Below are 23,097 nucleotides of genomic sequence, written 5' to 3'. Positions count from 1 at the left end.
TACAGTCTCATTTCAGCCTTCCTATCTGGGTAGTGTAATACAGATAACTATAACAACAATCAAACTGAAAAAAAAAAAAAAAAAGGAGCCACACAGAGTAAGAGCTGGAATTAACTTTATATGATCAGCATCTGGTTATCTGGCATTTCATCTTCAAGGATAGCTCACAAATTCACAAAGTTCCATTTATACAATGCTGCCCTCTGCTGATTGATTACATAATTTACATGACAATTTCAATTGCAAAGTGCTTAAAACACTGCAATATATACATCCTACAAAATCATACAAGCTTTACAATATATTCATATACAGATTTCCCATTAAATATTTTAAATTATTTTTAAATTATAATTTCAGTTTCCTTACATCAAAATATTATAAATTACAAATTGAAAATATCCCTATGTGCAGTTGACACACCCCTTAATAAATATTTAAATTGACCTCAAGATTAAGACCCTTTGGGCATAATGTGCCATAGTTAATTATCATCCGGCTTTTCAACCTGAGTAACTTCGAAATGAAGTCACCCCCCCCTTGTTAAAAGGTTGACCCAACACACAAAAAAAAAAATTCTCATTGGACCCACCATGGACCAAGTGAAAATGCTCTGAATTTGCAGCTGTGTGGAGTCTGCATGTCCTCCCCGCGGTCAAGTGATGTTAAAGACATGCAGGTAGGTGCGAGCAATGTTTTAATTGAAGACAGACAACTGCAGTGTCTGTTAGACCAGGCAGTATGATAGCACCTATAAAAGAGCAGTGTGTATGTTTACAAGAAGAAAGTATCTGTTAACGGCAGTAGAAGTGGTATGCACTCAGGGTGATAAGCAGTATCCCATTACTCAGACAGAAATGCAAATGGTTTTTGAGAAGGCAGTTCTTCCAGTTGCTGTTTTCCAATTTAACACATGGTGTGATATAGGAAGATACTTTCCATCACTTAAATAGTTGTAGAAGCAGTGGGAAGAATTTTCTTTTTCTAAAAAGTCAGTTTTAAGCTAAACTGTGAATATGTTTAAGCAGCATGTTTCTTTCAAACATATCAAAACATTTCTTTATATATTCAGATATGTTCCTCTTAAACTTCCATATTTTGTATAAAGAATGTGTTTTATATCTATCTATATATATATATATATATATATATATATATATATATATATACATATATACATGTATATAAAGCTCCAGAATATATCTGTGTTTTATTTACTTTTGTTTGCATTTATGTATACTATATGAAGATGCCTAAAGGTCACTCTCAATGGTTCTATTATGTATGATCAAACTTATTTAATGCTGAACCGAAAACACAAACAAAATATGTTTCAGGCTCAGCATATATGATTTTGAAAAAAAAAAACCTAAACATCGAAGTAAAAAGAACTACAAAGGAAATCTATTTCCTCCCCCGATCTGAACACTCCCCCCCCATGATAGTAGCCTATAATTTCTCTAAATAGTGGCAGTGTTATTGGAAAGGTTTTATTAAGGTAAGGTGTAGGGTTAGGGTTGGTGGAAGGGGCAGGGTTAGGGTTAGGGTAAGTACCCACTACTAGGGTTCAGCAGAGGCACTCACTGCTCATTATTTAAAGTATGTTTATGAGACTGTAGATAATGTTGGAAAGGAGACGACCAGTCTGGGAATAATTACAAACTGTGGTTTTAAATACAGTTATAAAGATTTTAATATTTTCAATTACACAGATGTAGCAATTAACAGTAGTCATTTTGAACTATTGACAAAAGGTTTTGGTTTTATACCTAGAGAGAAAACAAATATTTTTAAACTTTTAATTGATATTAAATTATTTATTAGGAAGAAAAACTTAGAATTATATTTTAAAGGAAATGGTGTCAACATGAACAATGTAGAATTGACGTAAGAGCACCTTTAATCCCCCAACACACCCTCAGCTAAGAAACTTTGAATTGAGCTTGGAACACGAGCTTAGGAAAATTCTGAGTTGTCACAAAGTGCAGTCTAATTTAACAGACCCAGAGTTGAAAACTTTGAAATCATTAAGTGAGAACAAGAATATAAGAATTATGAAGCCCGATAAGGGCGGGGGTTTGTGCTTATGGATGCCATTAATTATGAGAGCAAAATGTTTGACATATTAAATGACAATACTAAATACACCAGAATATCCTTGAATGAAATTAATATTGCCTACAAGCGAATTTATGTTATTTTAAATGACTTATTAATGGATGGAGTTATTGACATGAGTACTTTTAAATATTTGCATGTAGACAAACCGAGAATACCCTCCATATTTGGGATACCAAAGGTGCATAAAGATGAAAGTGACCCACCTTTGAGAGTGATAGTGTCAGCCGAAGGTTCGGTCACTGCACCTTTGGCCAAGTACATTGACCAGAAGATAAAAAAGCTTGTTTGTGACAACAATGTTATTTTAAAAGATTTGTGGCATTTCTTAGGAAAACTAAATGAATCACTTGCAAATGAAACAAAAGGTTTTGGTACCTTGGATGTGATTGACTTATTTACAAGTATACCCCATGATGTAGGCCTTGAATGGTTTGAAGAAATGCTACTTGAATCCAAACTACTAGGGCACAATGAGTTCAGAACTGTTTTGTTATTAATGGAGATTGTCCTAAAGAATAATTTTATATTCTTTCAGGGCAGTATTTTCGACAAACTAAAGGTGTGGCGATGGGGCACATGTGCTCCCACTTATGCTAACACTATAATGTCCTTCTGGGAGAATAAGTTTGTACTGAATTCAGAATATAGTAGTTTATGGAAGTTGTATGGTAGATTTCTGGGCGGCTTGTGTTTCTTATGGGCAGGCACTCAAGATGAATTTGGTAGTTTTGTGGAATACCTAAATGGTACCACAGAATTTTTAAAATTCACTCACAAATTCACTACTGATGAATTGAAATACCTTGATGTTAACATATCTAAAACTGAGTATGGCTTTGAGTCTAGAATTTATAGAAAAGAGACCTTTTCTAATTCTTATCTGCACTACTCAAGTTCGCACCCCCCACACCAGAAAAGGAGGCGTTATAAAAGGGCAATTTGTGCTTGTGTAGAATGACTTCTGATGATGCATGTTATGGTAACGAATGTAAAACCTGTGAAACATGTTCCTGAATAGAGGCTACCGCGAAGAGCTCATTGATAGAGTTTCCAAAGAAGTCAGTGATGGGAGGAAGGGAAGGTTTGCCCCTGTATTGGGTAAAATTGAAGATGTTGCAACTCAACAAGTCACAAACAAGAAAGTAGATGGGTTAAATAATGAATTCGTATCAGGTATCATTACCACATATGATGGACAAGCTGGTGTGATCAAAAGAATTTTTGACAAAGAGTGGATAAACTTTTCTAAAGTTTCTGACTTAAATCACATTTTCCAGGGTGAAATAAAACATATTTATAGGAAAGGAACACCCTGAAGGATATTTTTGAAAGAGGTAGTAAAGGGAATTCAAGGTTAGCAGGTACAAACAAAAAGCTGGTGTATTTAAATGTGGTGCTTGTAATTATTGTTCTTATTTGATTACTGGGGATACCATTACTTTACCTGCCAGAAATAACAAAATTTTAACTTTAAAACTTTTAATTGTAACACAAAAGGGATTATTTATGTTGGGTTATGTAAAAAATGTAATGCTTTTACATTGGCAAGAGTGAAAGAAAGGTTAAGCAGAGAATTTATGAGCACACCTATGATATTCGTATAAAATGTGAAACAAATTCTCTGTACAAACACACAAAAACTTGTCCTGAAGCTGAATTTCAGTTTTTATATTAGAGGTTGTGCCAAAGGACCCCAGGGCGGTATGTGGGAGACTTTAGTTGAATACAGGGAATTATACTGGCAAGTGGTGTTGGAGGCCAGTAAATTCCCTGGTTTAAATGACATGATCTCACTTGCCCCTGTATTAAAATGAGATCAGCAAAATTGTGACATTAATGTGTAATAATCCTCCTTGTCAGTAGATGGCAGTAACTCAATGTATTTCTATGTACAATGATTGTTTTTACTGGCTGTTTTTTAAAAGTTGGATGAGTATATAAAAGCAGTTAACTGAATGTATTAGTGTAATCTGATGAAGTTGTGGACGAAAACGTATGGTGATTTGATTCAGCGTTATTTTTTCGAGTGAACTGTTCGGCTTAATAAATTTGTGTGCCTACCTAGCAGTGGTTCAGGGTGCTTTGTTTCTGCTTACTGGTTTGTTCTGCATCCTCCGTTTTTTGGTTACTAGTAACTTTGGGATGGAATCACCTGCTGGGAGTGTGGCAAGCAATGGAGCAAAGACTAATGAAGTCGGTGAGCTCAGGAAGCTTATCGGACAGCTCACTCAACTTGTGGGGCTTTTGACCCCAGTCAGCCAATCTTGGCCTCGGTATTGACGTCTGTATTGGAACCAGGAAACCAGGAAGTGCATCGGAGTGTTGAGGCGAGAGAGAGACGGGCTGTTGGTGAGGAAAATGATTCCAGAGAGGTAGAAAGACGAAATGGAGCAGGATCCAGCAGTCTGGATGGTTTCCCTCGGATTTTGCTTGAAGAAACCGACCACGGACAATCTGAGCAGCCTAACAATGTTAGAAAAATGGGTGAAGGAGTTCGTTTTGGCCCTGGTGGTAGTTTAAACTCTACAGGTACAAAAAGACATTTCAGTGACTTTTTCAATGTTGTTTATGATTTTGCTAGCAAAAACAACACTAATGATAAACTACAAGGAACTTTTTCTCAAAAGCTTGATGACCTGGACTATATTATATACAAATGCAAAATGTTAGAAATGGATAACACTTATTTAAAGTATTGTTTAGAACAGAAAATTGTGCCCAAAGGGCTTAGGGTATGCAAATACCCTAACAAGGTTGTGGAAGGTACAGAGTTTTATTTTGAACTAATAGAGGCTTTTGATAATTGTGGTTTTGATATAATGAGGGCTATCATTAAAAACAATGAGGTAGAAATAAAGAAGTTGCAAGAAACTGTAGAATGTATAAACAAGGACATTACTCACGATTTACTATTTACAGTGGACGAAGAGAGAAGCAAATATCATAAACTATTAATTAATTTAAAAAGTAAATGTTTGGAGGTTAGAAACAGAAAATTAAACAAGATTGAGAGAGATTTAAATGAATACAAAACAAAGAAACAATACCCGAAGCCTAAGAATTGGGTGAGAAATGTTAGAAATTATGACATTAATCACTACAGAGAACCTAACAATGACATTTCTGACAATGTATTGCCTTTAGAGAATGATTATGATGCTGCATTTCCACCTTTAAGGCGGTCTGAGAGACTTATGCGCAGGGAACCTGTTACTTACAATTCAAAAAACTACAAAACCAGAAACTGGGGAGCTCAGGAAAGGAGACGACCAGTCTGGGAATAATTACAAACTGTGGTTTTAAATACAGTTATAAAGATTTTAATATTTTCAATTACACAGATGTAGCAATTAACAGTAGTCATTTTGAACTATTGACAAAAGGTTTTGGTTTTATACCTAGAGAGAAAACAAATATTTTTAAACTTTTAATTGATATTAAATTATTTATTAGGAAGAAAAACTTAGAATTATATTTTAAAGGAAATGGTGTCAACATGAACAATGTAGAATTGCGACGAAGAGCACCTTTAATCCCCAACACACCCTCAGCTAAGAAACTTTGAATTGAGCTTGGAACACGAGCTTAGGAAAATTCTGAGTTGTCACAAAGTGCAGTCTAATTTAACAGACCCAGAGTTGAAAACTTTGAAATCATTAAGTGAGAACAAGAATATAAGAATTATGAAGCCCGATAAGGGCGGGGGGGTTGTGCTTATGGATGCCATTAATTATGAGAGCAAAATGTTTGACATATTAAATGACAATACTAAATACACCAGAATATCCTTGAATGAAATTAATATTGCCTACAAGTTTAATTTATGTTATTTTAAATGACTTATTAATGGATGGAGTTATTGACATGAGTACTTTTAAATATTTGCATGTAGACAAACCGAGAATACCCTCCATATTTGGGATACCAAAGGTGCATAAAGATGAAAGTGACCCACCTTTGAGAGTGATAGTGTCAGCCGAAGGTTCGGTCACTGCACCTTGGCCAAGTACATTGACCAGAAGATAAAAAGCTTGTTTGTGACAACAATGTTATTTTAAAAGATTCGTGGCATTTCTTAGGAAAACTAAATGAATCACTTGCAAATGAAACAAAAGGTTTTGGTACCTTGGATGTGATTGACTTATTTACAAGTATACCCCATGATGTAGGCCTTGAATGGTTTGAAGAAATGCTACTTGAATCCAAACTACTAGGGCACAATGAGTTCAGAACTGTTTTGTTATTAATGGAGATTGTCCTAAAGAATAATTTTATATTCTTTCAGGGCTAGTATTTTCGACAAACTAAAGGTGTGGCGATGGGGCACATTGTGCTCCCACTTATGCTAACACTATAATGTCCTTCTGGGAGAATAAGTTTGTACTGAATTCAGAATATAGTAGTTTATGGAAGTTGTATGGTAGATTTCTGGACGACTTGTGTTTCTTATGGGCAGGCACTCAAGATGAATTTGGTAGTTTTGTGGAATACCTAAATGGTACCACAGAATTTTTAAAATTCACTCACAAATTCACTACTGATGAATTGAAATACCTTGATGTTAACATATCTAAAACTGAGTATGGCTTTGAGTCTAGAATTTATAGAAAAGAGACCTTTTCTAATTCTTATCTGCACTACTCAAGTTCGCACCCCCCACACCAGAAAAGGAGTGTTATAAAAGGGCAATTTGTGCTTGTGTAGAATGACTTCTGATGATGCATGTTATGGTAACGAATGTAAAAACCTGAGAAACATGTTCCTGAATAGAGGCTACCCGGAAGAGCTCATTGATAGAGTTTCCAAAGAAGTCAGTGATGGGAGGAAGGGAAGGTTTGCCCTGTATTGGGTAAAATTGAAGATGTTGCAACTCAACAAGTCACAAACAAGAAAGTAGATGGGTTAAATAATGAATTCGTATCAGGTATCATTACCACATATGATGGACAAGCTGGTGTGATCAAAAGAATTTTTGACAAAGAGTGGATAAACTTTTCTAAAGTTTCTGACTTAAATCACATTTTCCAGGGTGAAATAAAACATATTTATAGGAAAGGGAACACCCTGAAGGATATTTTTGAAAGAGGTAGTAAAGGGAATTCAAGGTTAGCAGGTACAATCAAAAAAGCTGGTGTATTTAAATGTGGTGCTTGTAATTATTGTTCTTATTTGATTACTGGGGATACCATTACTTTACCTGCCAGAAATAACAAAATTTTAACTTTAAAACTTTTGAATTGTAACACAAAAGGGATTATTTATGTTGGGTTATGTAAAAATGTAATGCTTTTACATTGGCAAGAGTGAAAGAAAGGTTAAGCAGAGAATTTATGAGCACACCTATGATATTCGTATAAAATGTGAAACAAATTCTCTGTACAAACACACAAAAACTTGTCCTGAAGCTGAATTTCAGTTTTTATATTAGAGGTTGTGCCAAAGGACCCCAGGGCGGTATGTGGGAGACTTTAGTTGAATACAGGGAATTATACTGGCAAGTGGTGTTGGAGGCCAGTAAATTCCTGGTTTAAATGACATGATCTCACTTGCCCCTGTATTAAAAATGAGATCAGCAAAATTGTGACATTAATGTGTAATAATCCTCCTTGTCAGTAGATGGCAGTAACTCAATGTATTTCTATGTACAATGATTGTTTTTACTGGCTGTTTTTTAAAAGTTGGATGAGTATATAAAAGCAGTTAACTGAATGTATTAGTGTAATCTGATGAAGTTGTGGACGAAAACGTATGGTGATTTGATTCAGCGTTATTTTTTCGAGTGAACTGTTCGGCTTAATAAATTTGTGTGCCTACCTAGCAGTGGTTCAGGGTGCTTTGTTTCTGCTTACTTATTTAATGCTGAACCGAAAACACAAACAAAATATGTTTCAGGCTCAGCATATATGATTTTGAAAAAAAAAAACCTAAACATCGAAGTAAAAAGAACTACAAAGGAAATCTATTTCCTCCCCCGATCTGAACACTCCCCCCCCATGATAGTAGCCTATAATTTCTCTAAATAGTGGCAGTGTTATTGGAAAGGTTTTATTAAGGTAAGGTGTAGGGTTAGGGTTGGTGGAAGGGGCAGGGTTAGGGTTAGGGTAAGCACCCACTACTAGGGTTCAGCAGAGGCACTCACTGCTCATTATTTAAAGTATGTTTATGAGACTGTAGATAATGCTAAGAAAAAAGCACCTGGAGGACAGCAATCAATCCTCATTCTATTATGAAAGTAGAATGTCCACAAATTTGTAACAGCAAACCAGTCCACGCTTTATTGTAAAAGTAGATAATCCACAAAGCTGTTGACCTAGGTTTTGTCCCCACAACGGGACTTCATCAGAACAGTTAAAAACTCACATACATTCCTTTTATATGTATCCACCCAGTACACCAATTAATTTCCCTCCAAATTATTTAAAGCAACATGATCATATTCTCTCAAAACTTACTAAAACCCACATTCAACATATTATTTATATAAATAAAATTACTGATAAAATACTTTCAATATTTTGTTTTTATATAAATATACAATTCATAATACTATTATCATTTCATTTAACACATGCATATAAGAATGATAATTCTTTTTTTTTTCCAAAATTTCTTTATTGCACTTTTTTAGGTTACAGCATATAAGACATTATACAATAAGATACACACACAACATACAACAAAACATAACATTCTATATACAATATTTACAAAGAAGTCACTTCAAGAATCCAGTTTTTGTACTAACCACATATTCTGCAGTGATAAAAAGAATAAAACAGTACCATTAGTTGTTTATTACATACACCAGGGAAAGTCAAACTAAAACCTCTTTATATAGGGCATGTGTTTTTTAAATCAACTTATCTACACAAATATTTATAAAATGACAATGTTAAAAAGGTTCTAAGTATATCCTTATTGATTGTCTTAAATATATTGCATATTTCACTTTTAGATGTAATATTTTTACCTCTTGAGAATGAAATCTAATAAGTATTCCCAATACTCATGGTAATATTTACGTTTCTTAGTAACATATAGTAGCTTGTGGGAGGCAATGTATTTGATTGCTACATTTCTAAAACCTTCCCATGTGAGTGGGGTTGCAATAGTCTAATTCTTTGTAATATAGAATGTGACTAGAGAACATATGGTGGCGAGGACATGCTGTAAGACTCTGTGAAGATTATTCATATTTATGTGCAGTATAACTGTTTCCCAGGATAAAGTACTTTTTTGGTAGCCCATTTTCTCTAGTCTTGCCCTTAGTGAAAACCATGAGTTATGAATTTTATTACATTCCCACATAACATGTATAATGTCTTCTGGTTGTTTCTTGCAGTGAGGACATTCAGGTGAGTATTTGTCATTAAATTTACTAACTTTTTGAGGGGTAAAGTATGCATTATTGTTAATCATAAGTTGGGTGTAGAATAACTTTTTGAACAGGCTGAATTTGAGCATGTTTTCGATGGCGTCTTTTTAATTTTGTTCAGTAATTTGAGGGTTTTTCTTCTGCCAGTATGAGGAGAATAAAGTACAATTCTGATGTTTTATATCATTTATAAGTTTATAGACTCTAGAGATTGTTTTCACCTTGGTAGTTAGATTTTTTTAGAATTAACTGGGACAAACTAGTATCTTGTTTATCAAAAATTTCAGTATGAAATTTAGTGTTTACAAGGTATTTGAGTGAGTTCATAATAATTACATATTTCTTTGGGAGATTTAATTGCTCTCGTAATTGTGTAATATCGCATTCTTTCCATTTATAAATTTCCCATACTGTAATATCTCTTATTAAGGGATACTCTTGCAAGTTTATCAAGTTATTATTTAGTAGCAAATTAGGATTAAGGTGTATAAGTTGCAGTAGAACGAGGGCATTTAATAATTGTACAGATGAAAAGAGCTATTGAGTAGTTAAAACCATTTGTTTAATAAGTGGATGTAAATTCTTAACATAAACAGTGTTTTGGTTTAAGTTTAAGAATAGGAGAGCCCTAAAATTGCACCCAAGTGTCTTAATTTGTTCATACCAAATTCTAGACCATAAGGGGAACCATACGTTTGTATTTGATTCATAATTTAAGATTTGACATAGTCTATATGCCTGGATAATACTGTAGTATAATTTAAAATCAGGTAACCCTAACCCACCTTTAGATTTCGGAAGTATAAGCTTTTCATATTTGATTCTAGTAGATTTAGTATACCAAATAAATCTGGATATATTTCTTTCCATGTCTATAAAAAATTTTTGAGGTATAATTGTGAAGGTAGCATTCATTTGGAAAAGAATTCTTGGTAGCATGTTCATCTTAACGATACTGCTTTTTGATAACAAAGACATATTGATATTTTTCCATCTGTTCATATAATTTTCAATAGTATTCTAGGTACGGGTTAAGTTATTTTTAATAACTTCACTAAAATTGGGAGTATATATTACCCCCCAAGTATTTTAGTTGATAAGTTATCTTTATTTTGCTCTCCGGGAAGTAAAAGTGCATATGTCCTATAGGATTTATTGGGAAAAGTTGGAATTTGTTTGGGTTTAGTTTGTAATTTGAAATCTCGGAGAATTTTTCAATGGCTGTCAGTATTTTAGGAAGATCTGTTGTGGGGAGTTGTAAGTATATATTTAAGTCATCAGCAAATGCCGAATATATAATGTTAGTATTTAATACTTTTGGAATGTGTAGAAAAAGTTTCTGTGATATATAAAGAAGTAGGGGTACTAGGTATAAATTAAAGAGATAAGGAGATAGTGGACACCCTTGTCTCGTGCCATTTGAAATGGGGATAGGTTTTGTTTTATTATTGTTAATCTGAATGGAAGTTGAGGCCATCTGATATAAAACCTTAACTTTATTAATAAATTATTTAGGAAAACCAAATAAAGGCATAGCATTAAATAAAAAGTTTAAATTTACTCTGTCAAAAGCTTTTTTAGCATCTGAGGCAATAATGTATTTGGGATGTTTATCTGTTTTTAGTAATCTGATAGCTGTGTCTAGTAACAGAGTGTTATCATTTGTTTGCCTATGTACCATAAAACCTAACTGATTATGCAATATAATAGAGGGAAGTATATTCTTCAACCTGTTGGCTAAATTTGAGCAAAGATTTTTAAGTCAGTATTTATGAGGGCTATTGGTCTATAAGTAGTGGGATCCGTTGGGACAGAATTCGGTTTAAGTAGAAGGATGGTCTCAGAATTATTTACATATGTCTGTTATCTCATGTAGTATTATATAGTTATATGCTTTAAGTAGGATTTTAGAGACAGGTTCTGAGAATATTTTATAAAATTCTGAGGTAAATCCGTCAGGTCCTGGAGATTTACCTGGCTTGAGATTTTTTTATTGCTTCTTTTATCTCTTTTAGGTGTAATGGTGCCCCTAAAAGTTTTTGTTGTTCTTGTGTAACTTTTGGAAATTTTAAATTTTGAATGAACTCATTAAATTTGTCATTTGAGGGTGGTAAGTAAATATTGTACAGCGTTTTATATATGTTCTCAAATACATTTAATATGTCTTGGTTTTCCTGAAATTTATGTCTTTCATAATGTAATTATTTAATTTTTGGTAGGCCACTCTTAATATTTATTAGCCTGGCTAGAAATCTTGAGGGTGTCTGAGCCCATTCTGAGTATTGATATAAAGACCTGCTTTCTAAAAAAGTTAAATTTTCTAAGTAATGCTTATGTAGTTGTTTTTGAGATTCCATACATTTCTCCTCTAATTCTTTTGAATATTTTTGTTGTAATTGTAGTTCTGCTGACACAATTTGCGATTCTAATGTGGTTTTGATATTATTATATTTTTTTCTCAAACCAGGCAGATTTTTGAATTATGACACCTCTAATAACTGCTTTTGCAGCTTCCCATTGCTTATCATAAGGTATTGGAGTAATTATAATGTCTTCATCTAATTGATTGAGTATTCTGTTCATCTCTTTAGCTACTTCTTGTTTCTGAATAATTTTTGGGTTTAAAGTCCACTTATTAAAATAAGATATGTTTTGGCTGAAATTTAGCAGGTTTATGACTATATTAATTTTAGAATGATCTGAGATAGATCTAGGTGAAATGTTGTGTTTTAGCTTACATGACTGAAAGAACTGAGAGATTAGGAAGGCACCTATTCTAGACCAAGATTTATGAGATGTAGAAAAGAAGGTATATATGGATATTGTTTTGTCATGTTGGAAATTCTCATATGGATCAAATAGCTCAAAAGTATTTTGTAATTCACTAAGAGCTATATTTATGATATGCGGTTGCTTGGTTTCTTTATTGGATCTGTCTTTGTCAGGTTCCATTACTGCATTCCAATCTCCCCCAATTATATATAAATGATTAGGAAATTCAATAAGTAAGTTAAAGATTTCATAAATAAACATTTGTTGGTTAGAGCAGGGACTATATATATTTAGGAAAAGTAAAGGTTTATTTATGCTATGGAAATTTGAGGTAAACATTGCCCATCTACCATTCAAGTCAGTCTTCATGGAAACAATTTCCCCCTGATAGGCTTTGTTTATAATGATAGCAACCCCTCTGGAAGTAGAATTGTGTCCAGCAGCTATTATATGCTTGACCCATTTACTTTTTCTTTCCCTGTCCCAGAGTTGTGAGATCAAGTGAGTTTCTTGAAGAAAGGTTATCATTGTTTTACTTTGATATATAATTTGCATGACTAGATTCCATTTACTTTTGTCTGAAATTCCCTTAATGTTCCATGAATCTAAAGATATAATTTCTGAAAGTGTAAAAATATTTCTTGATTAGTGTTAATAAAGCACAATAAGCAACGTGATAATATAAATATATACTGTTGTGTATTAGTGTTAGTTAGTATTTTCCACATAGCAACTTCTATTCTCCTACCCCCCCCCCTTTGTGTGCCTAACTACCCATCCCTCTGTAATGTTAGATAAACAAAACTTCTAAAATCAAAGGATTTTTGTGAGTGAGTCTGGGTGTAAGTCTTATAGAGCAGAGGGATGTCAAAATTACCTACTATTTTCCAAACGTACACAACCATATGCATCAACTCTGCATAGCAGCCTCCCTGTACCTGTATTCAGAATCAGTGTTAAATATCTTACCATTTTAAACCTATGTATTATATTAGTAAATGTAATCAAAATATTTTGGATAGCCTTATAACCAAACCAAAGGAATATACTAAAACTCTAAATCTTCTTTCTTTTTTTTCCCAGTTAGGGGTTGCCACAGCGGATCACCTTGTCTGCTTATTGGCAATGGAGTTTTATGGTGTCGAGTTGCCATCCCGGTGCCCAACCTACCACAGAAGGCACACACACGCACACACTCACACCTAGAGCCAATTTAGAGTGTCCAATCCACATGCAGCATGTCTTTGGGATGTGGGAGGACACCGGAGCACCTGGAGGAAACCCACGCGACCACAGGGAGGACATGCAGACTACACACAGAAGGCACCCCAGCCAAGGATCAAACCGAAGAACCTCTTGCTGTGAGGTGGCAATGCTAGCCACTGCACCACCGTGGCCACCTTAATACTAAAACTCTAAATAAGGTCCTTAATTCTTCTATACAAGCCCTGAAAGCCCCCCCCCCAAAAAAATATATATATATATATATATATATATATATATATATATATATATAAAATAATAAAACATCCCTATGTCATTTTGTTTTTAAGCTATACCAAGTTATAGGGTGCATTTATAATTACATGCAAATGCCTGACTAATACAAACAAACTACAGAAAAGAGAAAAAAATACAATGCAGTATATTTGTATCAGCTAGATCTATGAACACCAAAAGAGAAGAGAAAAAAAATAGCAGATTGGCATTATTAAACTGTACTGCTGCCACTCTAACAACAATATAATATTGCGTCTATCTTTGGCCTTCAATACATGTGTATTACAAATATATAACTTTTAGTTTTATTTTCCTTTATATATATACATGCATTTTGCTTAGTATTACAGCCTAATAAAGATAAAGATAAAAATAAAATAAATAAAAAAATAAAAAATGCCTCAACTGTATATATAAATTCTACAATATCTTGTAAACTCTGTTCACTTTTCCTAGAGAAAAAATAATAATAAAACAAGTACACATTCCTATTGCATATTTTACCTTAAGGCGTTCATCAAATAAATCATATTTGTTTTTGGCACAAGACCAACATCATATCATCATAAATGTAATTTTGCCACAGCATATATGAGTATGCAGCTGCTATCTAATATAAAAATGTTCAGTCTTTTCTTTATGTATATCCTACAGCTTTGTATAAACATGAGTATAGGAAGGTTTCACCTAATAATTAAGATTAAGAGAAAATCATGTTATATTCCACCTAATCATCAGTTTAAAAAGTTCAAGCACATTATTTGAAATAATATTCTGCATTGTCCCTTTAAAATAACTGCATTAACTTCAACGTTCTCTAGCATAGAAAGTAACTAAACATCAGTCTATCTGCTTACATTCTGCTGCACAGATTCTGTCAGTATGCTTGGCAAACAGTGTAATGTCCTTTTTCAGTGTTGTAATGTCTTGCTTACATTAGATCCATTCCCAGTAATGCACTGGGGCTCCTAGGTCATTTAGATGATGAAATGAGTTGAAAGGTGAACGATTATTGCAAACACATTGTAGCTGCATGGAGTTGTGGGTAATGGGACATCACCATGCTAACAGACCTCTCGGCCTACTCAGCAAAGTGGAAAAATAAAAATATTTAAGTATTTACCTCAAGAAAAAGTCAAAATACGCAGGATTCAGCCTGAAACAGAAGATTATTAAGAATTATAATTCTAAAATAATAAATATGACACCCCAAATAGACATACTAACCTAAACTAATCCGGTGTTAGCTTAGCCACCTACCTTCCCAGTATATTTTGGGTAATGCTAACACTATCATTAATTCCTGGATAGTTTTGGGCATCCAGCCTAAGTTGCCATTTGAGTTCACATATATCTAGATGGACATCTAATACATTACCCTGAATATCATTTTTAATTTAATAACAAAAACTACTACCACTATAAAAGGCTCACTTACTGTGTCCAAAGCAAAATTTCCAGAAACAAATGAATAGGAAGACACAGAAACAGCTGATATATCCAGTTCAAATCTTTTACTGCAGTGCAACAAAACACAAGCACTTTCACCATACAGGCATCATCAGGTGTATTACAAAAGCACTAACATACACACACCCCTATTTATACATCAGAAGTCACATGATACAAATTCAAATTTAAAACCACAAATTTAAAAACACAAAACATAAAAAAAATATAGGATAAGTCAGTTAAGGAGGGAGTGAAGCTAGGCAGTCCACAAATATGTCGCTCTGGATAACTCCAAGATGAATAAATCAAACAAGGTACATCCAAATAAAGCTCGAAGTTCTATAGTTCACACAAACGATTTATTGCAACAGACAAGCGCTTTCGCTAAACATAGCTTCTTCAGGTCACTTTAATAAATGAAGGAACAAGGTTCTTCAATATATAGGCATGTCAATCAACCAATATATGAAGCAATCACGAATTTAAAAGAGAAATGTAAAAAACAAGGTATATATATATATATATATATATATATATATATATATAATGTATGGATCTAAAAACATATATAGCAATCCACCTTTGTTAATAATCATGTTAAACTTATAAGGCTGTGTATATAAAAAAGAAAAAAATACATAGTAGAAAACCTGTATGCTATCTATATGTATGATAATGTGTATGGCAAATAATAAATATATAGATATAAAAAACAGATCAGTATGCCATGTATATCAATATATATTATTGCCATAATATACTAGTGCATCATGAATAAATACCAAGATATAAAGAAGCACTAAAAATCATTAGATGGTGCTGTCATAATATGATCAGTTACATTACAAAGACAGATATATGACAGTATTTGGATCATGTCTGAGGCCAGGAGCAAAACATGTAAATGTGCATGAATAACACTTATATATGCAAATATAAAGATAAAGGATACAGGTCAATGTATCATGTATATCAATATACATTCATAAATATGTGTTCTCAACACATAAGTATTCTACTTAGCTAATATAAATATTAAAAATGTTTAAAAAGTTAAAAAATGCATTATAGATAAATATGCTAAAAAATCATTACAAGAATGCTTTCAAAATGTGGTCTGTCACATTACAAAAACATACATATGTATGTAATTACATGCATATTATCTTGATCTAGAAGCAAAGCACATAAATAAATATAAATAACATATTACTTCAAAGACATAGAAACTTCATAAATAGTATACATGTTAAAAAGTATTAAGTATATATCTATATACTAAATATGTCGGAGATAGAGCTAGGTTTTATATATATATATATATATATATATATATATATATATATATATATATATTATATTATATTAGCTAAGTAGAATACTTATGTGTTGAGAACACATATTTATGAATGTATATTGATATACATGATACATTGACCTGTGTCCTTTATCTTTATATTTGTATATATAAGTGTTATTCATGCACATTTACATGTTTTGCTCCTGGCCTCAGACATGATCCAAATACTGTCATATATCTGTCTTTGTAATGTAACTGATCATATTATGACAACACCATCTAATGATTTTTTAGTGCTTCTTTATATCTTGGTATTTATTCATGATGCACTAGTATATTATGGCAATAATATATATTGATATACATGGCATACTGATCTGTTTTTTATATCTATATATTTATTATTTGCCATACACATTATCATACATATAGATAGCATACAGGTTTTCTACTATGTATTTTTTTCTTTTTTATATACACAGCCTTATAAGTTTAACATGATTATTAACAAAGGTGGATTGCTATATATGTTTTTTGATCCATACATTATATATATATATATATACCTTGTTTTTTACATTTCTCTTTTAAATTCGTGATTGCTTCATATATTGGTTGATTGACATGCCTATATATTGAAGAACCTTGTTCCTTCATTTATTAAAGTGACCTGAAGAAGCTATGTTTAGCGAAAGCGCTTGTCTGTTGCAATAAATCGTTTGTGTGAACTACAGAACTTCTAGCTTTATTTGGATGTACCTTGTTTGATTTATTCATCTTGGAGTTATCCAGAGCGACATATTTGTGGACTGCCTAGCTTCACTCCCTCCTTAACTGACTTATCCAATGTTTATCTCTTAATCTTTTTGGAAGGAGTGTTTGCCTGTCAGGGGGACTGTTCTTCACTCTTGGATTTATAAAAAAAATATAAATTTAATATAAAAAAGAACAACATCAGACATAAACAATACATGCTAAAACTATAAATTGATGCTAACTACCTTCTTAGGGGTCTCTTCTTTAATTTAGGTACTAATGGAACTGATTCATTAAGCCCATAGGTTCATAGGTAGGTACTAGGCTATCGGCCCTGGGGCCTATACAAGCCCAGCCAAAAAGGTACCCTGTCTTTTGCCACCCAAGAAAATTATTTTCCTGTGCCACTGTCGAGCAGAACCACAGAGGTGATCCCTGGGGTGAATTTCCTATTTCCCATCTAATCATCAAGATTTTTCTTGAAGAGTGCTAATGAGGAGCTTTGTTTGATATAGATAGGTAGTTTATTCCAGAGTATGGGAAGTCTCTGGGACAGGAATCTATCCCTCCGGCATGTACTATTTATTGTGGTGACAAGGTTTAGGTCCCTAGAGTGTGTAGCATGGAGGGATTGGGATTTCTTTAAGTGGAGCATGTCCAACAGCTCTGGATTTGACATAGCTTTGTATGTTAGGCAGAGATCACCTCTGAGTAGGCGATATGCGACGGAGTAAAGCTGGAGTTTTTTGAGACGGTCAGCGTAGGGCATCTGTTTGAGGCCAGTAATCCTCTTTGTGAGGTATTTCTGTGGCCTTTCCAGTTGTTGGAGATGTCTTGTGAGGTACATACCAAAAGGGGCATTGTACTATATAATGGGTCTAATGAGTGATGAGTAGAGGGGAACAATGACCTCTTTTTTTCTGGATGAGAAACCTTTTGTGATGAGGTGTGCCATGTAGAAGGATTTCCTGACTACTGTGGCGATGTGATTATCAAAGGAGAGACTACTGTCCATCTGTGTCCAAAGGTCTCTTATCACACTTTTGGTGTTAAGTATACTACCGCCTATGTTGCAGTTCATGGGTACAGAGTTTTTACCAAAGGGGATGACATGTCCCACATCAGCCCTGAACCTCACTATCCATGAGGATTCTAAATCCTCAGTCTTTGCATGTATGTCACCTTGCCTCACATTCTCATAAACTCTAGCAATAACTAAAAATTTAAAACTATGACTGGGGTCAGTACTCAAAACATGCTTCGCTAATGCACTAACCACATTACCTTTATTAATATGGTAGATGTGTTCTCTTATGCGCTCTCTAAAGGGACGGTCAGTCTTACCTATGTAAAACTTTTTACATGCAGTGCAGTAAGCTAAATAAACAATATGTAAGGTATCACATGTAGCTGCTAATGTGAAATTATAGCATCTACCTTGGTCAGGATGTTCAAATTTGCAACTGCTGTCAATATATGCACACCAGTTGCAATGACCACATGGTTTAGTTCCAACTATATGAGAATTCCTACTTGCATCCTTAGGATAACACAACCTACTTCTCAGTAACCTACTGTTTTTATATAAAACATACGGCACTTCAGGTATGTGCCTAGAGATATCATTATCAGTTCTAAGAACACCCCAGTGTTTTTAATGATATCCGTATAACTATCTTCATCACTACTATAAGTAACTTTAAACCTCAAACCTGTGTTATATTTGCTTTCCCGCCTCCTAACAAACTCTCTATCACCTGTAGAAAAATATGGTCTGGCTTCATTCATCCTTTTTATCAAAAATCTTAACTGCGTTGTTTTGAATAAGATATTCCTCATAACCTCTCTCCTTCAAATTCATCTTCACATTATCAACTTCACCAATAAAATCACTATCCCTAGCATTTAACCTTGAGGCTTTATAAAACTGGTTAGAAGCTACACTTCTAAATACATAGGGAGGATGAAGACTGTCCCTATTTAATAAATGATTCACATGACAGTCCTTCCTATGCAACTTAGTGTAAATAACACCAGTTTCATCCTTAATAACAGAAACATCCAGGAAATCCACCATTAATTCTGAAGAATGAGATGTAAACTTCAAATAACAGGTACTATTGTTCACATATTCCATAAAGGCAGCAAATGTATCAAGGTCTCCTGTCCATAAAATAAATAGGTCATCCACAAATCTATGAAAAAACAAAACATGTTCATTAAATGGCCCATTAAATATATAGTCATACTCCCATACAGCCATAACAGCATTGGCATAGCTATTGGCACAAGAAGTGCCCATAGCTACACCATTGCATTGCTTGTATATTTGCTAACCAAAAGCAAAAATATTGTGCTCAAGCACAATCTCCAAAAATTTCACCAACAATTGAACCTTATTGGGGGTATAATCTGTAAACCGCTGCAAATATTGAGTCACCTTATTAAGGCCATCCAGATTGGGTATAACAGTAAATAAAGACACCACATCCATAGCAACAAAAACCACATCCTCATTCAAACTATTGGAGACATATTCATGCAAGTCTCTAAGAAAATGTTCGGTGTCCCTTACTTAATACATGTGTTAATTTATTAATACCTAGTCTCAAATGTTTTTCTGTATATATAGAAATGGTCTCTGTGCACCAATTTCTACCAGAAACAATAGGTCTAAGCGGTGGATCAGACCCATCTTTGTGTACCTTCAGGAGACCTTGTATAACAGGAACAGTAGGTTTGTTTATATAAAAATATTACAAAAGATGACCGTCAAAAAGATTCATATCAAACATACATTTAAGTAAAATCTGCACATCATGTATAATTGTGTTAACCTGAATGCGAGTTAATTTCTCATAAAATAACACATCATTTAACATTACCTGCATTTTAGACACATACCAAGTCTTATTTAATACCACTATTGGTTTGCCTTTATCCGCGGGCCTAATAACTATATCTGTATTATTCTCCAACCCCTTCAGCGCATTAAACTCTTCTTTGGAGAGATTCTGCTTTCTCCTATAACAAGCATGATTATCAGCATTAGCCTCACTTAAATCATATACATCTTATATAACTAACTTTTCAAACGTAGCAATAAGAGGATTAATCTTGGGTAAAAACAAACTTGGTTTAGAAAAATATTACTCTCTCCACTTATTACACTTTCATCAGAATTGTTAAACATTACTTTCAACCCTAAATTCCTGGCAAATAATTTAACATCAAAAATGACATCCATGAAATTAGAACAAGTAGAGGGTATAAATGATAACCCTCTACCTAAAACACTCAGTTCATAATGTGTCAAAATTATAATGGATAAGTTCAACACTAGTCCTTCTTAGCATTCAAAAATGCCTTTTTATTGTATTCTGCGTACTCACAGTTCCTTCCGTCTTTCGCTTGTTGCAGCTCCGACTCCGCCCTTGTTGATGTTCCGTGAGCCGTTGAAAAGGTTGCTCCTTCACTGGAAGTGGAAAATTGAGGTCGTATCACTCATTGAAGCTGAAAAATCGACCATCAATATCATTGCTGCTGCCAGAGGTAGATTTCTCTACCTCCCCTGACATGTGCACTTGTGCATTCGTGGTTATAATCTTCCTGTGAGCTCCCAGCTCCTTTGTCAAAGCAACTTCACATACTAAAGGGGAAACAATCTGTATCTCCTCTGAGCATTGATTTGTACCATCACCGGGAACAGACGAAGGAACAACACTGCCCCCTGGTGAACCATCATTGGTACTACATTGTTGCCAAGATTTCCCAGTCTCTTTCTCAAAATTCTCTCGAGGCCATATGAAGACATTCCCCAGTTGAAAATCATTACGATCTAGACAGATCTTACTGATTTTGGCTTTCTGTAGTTTAGACTCGTATATTAAAAGGGAATCAAACATCTCTTTCATATACTGCTCCAGTACAGACTCAGAAAAAGTTTTTACAAGCTCAGAATATTTATCATTGACCACTTTGGTTAAGTCAGTGATTTCTCTTTCTGCCAATTGTAATAATAGCTTTAAGTAGCTAAAACTCACCTGAATGTTAACTTTTGCCATTCCTTCAAGAGCAGGCTATCACCATTAGTATTAGATGGCATTTTCAAGACCCAAAGGCCTCTAGGTATAATCTGCTCAGTTAAGCACACCTCCAAATGATATTTTTGATACTGACATCTCTTTAGCTTGTATACATCTTTTTCCACAGCAAAGAGTCCAGTCTTAAGGGCAATTATATCCACCTAGGTGGCTAAGTTATCTGAGTCTCCCGAAGGTTGCATCCTCCAACCAACTAATGGATTAACAGTCTTAGTAACATTTGATAAAAAACTTGCCATCCTTCTTCCAGCAGGGTTAACATTGACAGAGTCAGTATCAATCTCATTTATTTCATCAGCCATAAGTGTGAGCCTAGTGGTAGTATAAAACAATACAACTAATAAAATAACAAAAAATACTACCACTATAAAAGGCTCACTTACTGTGTCCAAAGCAAAAATTCCAGCAACAAATGAATAGGAAGACACAGAAACAGCTGATATATCCAGTTCAAATCTTTTACTGCAGTGCAACAAAACACAAGTGCTTTCACCATACAGGCATCATTAGGTGTATTACAAAAGCACTAACATACACACACCCCTATTTATACATCAGAAGTCACATGATACAAATTCAAATGTGAGGCAAGGTGACATACGTGCAAAGACTGAGGATTTAGAATCCTCATGGATAGTGAGGTTCAGGCTGATGTGGGACATGGGCTTAATGAATCAGTTCCATTACTACCTAAATTAAAGAGACCCCTAAGAAGGTAGTTATCATCAAGGTATAGTTTTAGCATGTATTATTTATGTCTGATATTGTTTTTATATTAAATTTATATGTTTTTTTATGTTTTGTGTTTTTAAATTTGTGGTTTTAAATTTGAATTTGTATCATGTGATTTCTGATGTATAAATAGGGGTGTGTGTATGTTAGTACTTTTGTAATACACCTGATGATGCCTGTATGGTGAAAGCACTTGTGTTTTGTTGCACTGCAGTAAAAGATTTGAACTGGATATATCAGCTGTTTCTGTGTCTTCCTATTCATTTGTTGCTGCGATCATTTTTAATTTGTTGAATTACACAAAATTTAAAATAATGCTCTGAATATTCAACAATATGTCTGGCAAGAGCATTGGTGGATATAAGATGCCTGATGTCCAAAACATGCTTGCTAATTCTTTTCCTAAAGTGTCTGGAAGTTTTTCCCACACAGAATGCAGGACATGCCTCACCTTTGGCTAAATACACCACATTTTGAGTGTAACAGTTATAATGCCCCATTAAGGAGATAAAATATTCCCTTTGATGTTTTTACCCGTCTCCATAATGTGTTTACATGTGCTGTATCTACCACATTTAAAGTTACCCATCATTCTCCCAGCATTAGATGGTTGTTGATGGGACCCCTTCTCCAAGATCTGTTTAAAGGATTTGGCCTTCCGAAACACAAACCTGGGGACACCATCCATCTTATTTTCTACATTCTTGTCTAACTGTAAGATGGCCCAGTTTTTCATTACCTTCCACTTGAACCAATCTGAATCCTGGTTATAAATAGTGATGAATAATAAACCTTCACCTTTATTTTTTAATTCTACTTTATCAATATTAACTGCCAATTGATTAGAAACTTGCCCAGCAGCCTCTATCAGGATCTCCTTATACATACCATTATTCCTTTTCCGAATAATTTCTTCCCTAACATCCATACATAGGGTCTCTGGATATCCCCATCTTTTAAACATAGTGATCATAAATTCCAATTCT

The sequence above is a fragment of the Protopterus annectens genome, chromosome 5.part0 (assembly GCF_019279795.1).
Source record: "Protopterus annectens isolate FY-2018-M chromosome 5.part0, PAN1.0, whole genome shotgun sequence".
Classification (NCBI taxonomy): Eukaryota; Metazoa; Chordata; order Ceratodontiformes; family Protopteridae; genus Protopterus; species Protopterus annectens.
This window is presented reverse-complemented; position numbering follows the sequence as displayed.